This window comes from Nannospalax galili, unplaced genomic scaffold (genome assembly GCF_000622305.1).
Source record: "Nannospalax galili isolate Female #2095 unplaced genomic scaffold, S.galili_v1.0 scaffold296, whole genome shotgun sequence".
Taxonomy (NCBI): Eukaryota; Metazoa; Chordata; class Mammalia; order Rodentia; family Spalacidae; genus Nannospalax; species Nannospalax galili.
In genome coordinates, this window is record NW_008340113.1 from 1,866,685 (window position 1) to 1,872,594 (window position 5,910).

The 5,910-nt window shown below is 42.5% G+C and overlaps 1 pseudogene; it reads right to left on the reverse strand.

Moving 5' to 3' along the window:
• Positions 1–2,089: 2,089 nt before the first annotated feature.
• LOC103735713 lies at positions 2,090–5,540 on the reverse strand (annotated as a pseudogene).
• Positions 5,541–5,910: the final 370 nt, after the last annotated feature.

The following is a 5,910-nucleotide window of genomic DNA, read 5'->3' on the forward strand; positions in this document are numbered from 1 at the left end:
TTGGAGCAATAAGCTTCTTTTTTTCTTAAAGCAACTTTTCCTTTTCATTCAACAGTTATTTAGCAAACTTTTCCTGACTTTGGAGAAAGATAATTAAGGTCATCCGTTTCCTCAAGGAGGGAAAGCATAATTGCTTAAAACCTGAGACAGTGTGCTGTAAAGCGCATACACTGCAAATTAGCATACTCATTCAGGCCTCTTAGGTGGAGCTTTGCAAACCTTTTCTTTTTTTTTTTATTTATTTTTTTTTAGCAGAACTCACTATTGTTTTGAAGATACCTAGCGGTAGGTCCAAACATCTAGAGAAACACGTAAATTCTGCCTTAATGTTCCCTCACAAGCTGATCATACCTGTGTCCTACAAATTTAGTTGGTAAAATGTCCCTTCACATTCCCTTTAAAATTTAAACTAGCTCACAATAACCTGTGAGTTTGTTGGAATGTCCTAGGGAAACAGCTTATCTTATGTAAGTCTTTAAAAAGTATTTAGGAAATCCTAGTGTCCAATTGTGCACAGTCTCTTGATGACTTTAAATATAGGGGGGCATATTTCAATAAACGTTGCTAGTAATAGAGTCCAGAAATTCTCCATTATCTCAATTAATTTAAAATTTTACCTGTTTTAAGATCTGCATTGTTTCAGAGTAATTAACTTCGTTGATTCAGAATTATTTTGGTGCTAGTTGATTATGATACATGCACAGTAAAAGAACACTTTAAGTTATTCTGCAGGAGTTTACAATGGTGGACACAGTGGTGTTTGGGCTGGATAATGTTTGGGCTGTTCCATGATGCTCAGGAAGTTTAGCAGCACCCCAATCTCTATCCTTTAGTGCCAGTAGCATGCCTGTTCCTTCACTGCAACCATGTGTCTGGGGGCAAAACCACCCCCAGATGAGTAGCACTGATCTGCACTGTACAGCTGTGAAAATGTAAGCTAGCCAGATACATTTGGATTTCTGATAGACAGAAAATAGTGTTTTATATTAGTACACTACCCAAAAGTGGCATGGTATTCTGTGTTTTATTGGGCAAATCTGCACTATACAGATTAAGATACAGAACATTTCCAGGACCTGAAAAAGCTCAGCACTCTTCTCCATTAGTCTGGCTCTATGGCAGCTGCAGCCCTGAATGAAGCCTGTCTCTATGCCATATTAAACCCACTGCATCTCTTCTCCACAAACCCTTCCTCTGTTTCTTAGTGTTTCTCCTTGAAAGATCACTTGTGAACTTTAAAAATGTCCTAGCCCAATGCATGTATAATTCAGTTTCCCTCCTTCTACCCTCCTTATTCATTGGCCCATTCAATTCTGTTTTGCTTTTTCTGCCCTGCCAGTTTACTTCACAGGACTGAGAGCCTGAGAATTGCCCCAGATAGTCCGAGTGCTCTGCATTCCTGTTGCCTCTCTTGTGCTGCTCCTGCCACAAACACTCTGGATTCTACACAATCACAAATCAGTTGGGCTGGCAGAAATGGCCTTTTCTGTAGGGAAGAGAGGGAACTGGAGGGCAGGTTTGGGAACATGAAAAACTGTCATCCTCGCAGGTGAGATAGTGCCTTAGGGTGGATAGTGATCTTTGGAGCCTCGATGCTGCCTCTCTTGCCTCTCCCCTGTGAGTTTTTTGCCTGCCCTCTAACAGAGGTAATGAAATGAAAGCACAAGGTCTCTGTACCCCTTGTTCTGGGAATAGAAAGAAACCCAAATCTGGAAACATTGGGAGATGGGGCCTAACTGGAGGAAGTGGGTCGCTGGCCACTTCTGGTTTCACTCCCTATTTCCTAGTCCACCATGATGTGAACAGCTGTTCTCTGCCACAAGCTCCAGGTGCCATGATCCACTTAGGCACATGAGGACTGAACTCACTAAAACAGTGAGTCAAAACAAATCATTTCTTTTCTTTCTTTTTTCCAAATGAAAGTCCTTTATTGAACCCTCCTTAAAATATTTCAGTCCTTAAGTGAATGAATTTTAACTCTACTGATGACTCATCTGGATAAAGATTTCCTGGTGATAAAGCATTTCCTGCCTATAATATCAAAACAGGTTCTTGACTCTTGTGCATATGTGTAGCCTCAGGCCCTCAGTCACATCTTCAGGATTTGATTAAGCTCCTCAAATTCATAGAACTTATGGATAAAGAAATCCTGTAGTGCCTGGAACTTTCGGTTTCTGTGACACAGATCATGTCCTTATCAATGATAGAAGTCAATCTTCAAGGCTAACTGGAATTTGCTATCCAGGATATAGATGTCAATGCTCCACTCCAGGTTATTCATCATGTATTAGAGGACAAGAAGCTGGATGCAAAACTCCCTGAGGTTCAGGAAGCAGCCAGCCTGGCCACAGGCAAGAAGATGTATAGCTTGAGGATGCTGCAAATGGTGGAGAGAAAACTCCTTCATCAGAAAACACCTTCAGCTGCTGAAGGAAGGGCTCTTTGTGATTGTTAGGGCAGACATTGTCATAATTGGGCACTATGGGCAACAGGAAGTTGGGACAGGAATGACTAAAAGTTCCTCACCTGTAGGTCACTGTATTAGTCACCTTTCTGTTGCTGTGATAGAAACACTGACCAAAGCAATTTATAGAAGGAAGAGTTTATTTGATCTTATGGTTCCAGGGGAATTACAGTCTGTCATGGCAGGGAGGCATGGTGGTTGGAGGTGGCTGGAGCAGGAGCAGTAGAAGCTAAGCTCTCACATCTTCAAGCAAGCACAGGAAGCAAGAGAGCGACTGGAGATCCAGCAAGGTTTAAGAACTCTCTAAGCCCACCCCCAGTGATGTGCTTCCTCCAGGATAGCCACACCTTCTAAGATCTCCCCAAACTGCCATCATCTGGGGACAAAATATCCAAATACTTTGAGCCTATGGGGGACATTTTTATTTAAACCACCACATTCCATCCCTTGGTCCCCATAGGCTTATAACCATATAAAATGCAAACTGCATTTAGTGCAACTTTAAAGGTCCCCATAGTCATTATCAATCTCACTACTATTCAAAAGTCCACAGCCAAAAGTCTCTTCTGAGGTTCAGTGAAATATCTTTTTTTTATATATTTCATTTATTATTTTTATTCTATGTGTATGAGTGTATTGCCTGCATGTATGTGAGTGCACCTGTGTCATACAGTGCCACGGAGGTCAGAGAGGGCTTCAGATTCCCCTGGAACTGGAGCCAATGACAGTTTATAGCCACCATATGGGTGCTGGGAATCAAACCTGGATCCTCTGCAAAAGCAGTCAGTACTCTTAACCACTGAGCCATCTCTTCAGCCCCTCAACAAAATATCTTAATTGTAAGCCCCTGTAAAATCAAAAGACAAATTACATACTCCTAATATACGGTGGAACCAAATACACATTACCATTCCAAAAGGGAGGAATAGAAGCATAGTAAGGAAATACTGGACCAAAACAAGACCAAAAACAAGCAGGGCAAACGCCAAATCCAGTAGCTCCATGTCTGACTTCTGGAACTTTACTTCCAAAGGTCTTATATGGCTCAACCTCTCCAACTTTGCTGGTTGCAACATACATCTCTCTCTTTGGTTGGCACCACACTCTATATGCAGGTCTTCTTGGCAGATGCCTCACAGATCTGGCACCATGCATGTCTTCTTGGGGTCTCCATTGCTGACCAGGCTTCCCCTTCACAGCTTCACGCAATGGCCTATCAGCGTGTTCTCTATTCAGGGGAACACTGCCTGGCCTCAGTGGCTCACTGAAACCTCAGAGGATGAACCAATGACCCCTTCATTCTTCTTTCATGCCTCTAAAGCCAGCACCAAGTGAATGATACTGCCAAGTTTGGCTGCAAGTTTGGGATGGACCCCAGCCTGCTTTATCCATTTTAGAAGCTTGTCTCTTCAGTGGCCCAGGTGACCTTTTCCTTTCACAAGTTGGAGGCTTAACTGGGTGTGGTATTGCACTGGAGGTACTCTCTCCATTGTTTAAGTGCAAATCTGTAGGTCCTTCCTTAATCACTTTAATCTCCTTGTCAAAGTGATCCTTTAGAGCACATGGCTGGGCTCCAACATTTATCTTCCTAGTGCTCTTTTTCAATCCATCCTTTATATTCTGTCTTTCTGTTCCATTTGCTCTTTTTCACTGTAAATCTGTATAATATTCACTATTAAGAGCCATGCCACCGTTCCTACATTATGCTGTCTTGAAATTTCTTCTGCCAGAGAAATTAGTCCACTGCTTTTAAATTTAGTCTCAGGCAGTATTTTTGGCTGTGGGCAGACTCCAGCCAGACTCTCTGCCAAAATATCCCAATTACTGCTTAAGTCCTTATTTTCCTCTGGTACTATATTCTTCTCAGCACTACTTTCTTCCAGGTGTTTACTAGAATGCTTATATCAGTCAACTACTTTTCTAATCCAAGCTTCCAAAGTCTTCCACATTCTTCCAAAACCCCACATGGTCAGGTTCTTCACAGTCAGCAGCCCACTCTCTGGTACCAATTACTTGTATGTTTGTATTAGTCACTTTTCTGTTGCTGTGGTAGAAAAACTGACCAAAGCAATTTATAGAAGGAAGAGTTTATTTGAGCTTATGATTCCAGGGGAATTACAATCCATCATGGCAAGGAGGCATGGTGGCTGGAGGTGGCTGGAGCAGGAGCAGCAGAAATGAAGTGCCCACATCATCACACAGGCACAAGAAGCAAGAGAAGAGATCCAGCAAGGTTTAAGAACTCTCTAAGCCCACCCCTCAGTGATATCCTTCCTCCAGGATATCCATACCTTCTAAGACCTCCCAACACAATGCCATCATCTAGGGACAAAATATCCAAATACTTGGAGCCTATGGGGGACATTTTCATTCAAACCACCACAGTCACCTTTCTGCATGTGTGGCATCTTGTCCTTGTACTTTTCCCACAGCTGGAGGTGGAAGCTCTTGTCAATCTTCATGGAGTACATGGTGAGGACAATGGCCAACAGCATAATTATCTGCTCGTTCTGCTTGTTAATCATCTCATACTTGTATGTGGTCCTCTGGAACATGTTCTTGGTTCTCTGGATGAACAGGAGGATGTTGGCAAAGACCTAGATAGCAACACATCATTGCTATGCAAAACCACATAATCTGTGTTGACTTGGCCCTTAGGCACATGGGAATACTTGCTTTTTATATTCAGATCAATGTTCTCTAGTACCTTGATGGCCTGGTAATAATCTCCCAACAGAGTGTCCAGTTGCAAAAACCCCACCAGTCTTCTGAAGCAGCCAAGCATCTTGTTAGAGGAAGTGCTGTCCATGCTCTCCAGCCACACTTTTGGGGTCACCTCTACTTGCGTTCATGTCCAGCAGCTGGTTGATACTGGATTTGTCTGCCAGAGAGTGAAGGACATTGAGGATTTGTGAACATTCTAGATTTTAGGATAGGAATGAAAGAAGTCAGTGTCCTCCTCTGAGTTCTTGGAAGTCTTGCAGCAGTAGTAATTGGAACTGGCAAATGAACTCCTCAATGACGTCCAGAGTCACTAGTTGGGTAGTTCAAAGGGAGCAGGCCCATCAGCATTAACAATTCAGAATCATTGCCAACCTGTGGAGCAATAGTTTCAGCCCCAGACCAATATATATTCTTTTGTGCTTGTTTATTTGTTTTGTACAGTCCCAGCTAACCTGGAACTCACAATGTAGACAGGGCCAGCTTAATCTCAGAGATCTGCCTGCTTCTACCTCCTGAGTGCTGCAATTAAAAGCATGCGCCACCATCCTTGACCTAAAATACGTATACTTGAAGAATCATTTTGTCAGCTTGATTCAAATGTTCTCATAGCTTGCCTGAATCTCATGTACTGTCTGACCAATGATATCACTGTGATTTGACTAACCTGAAGTGCATACTCTTTCTTTGGTCAATAAAATCCAAGACAGTTTTATGGAAATACT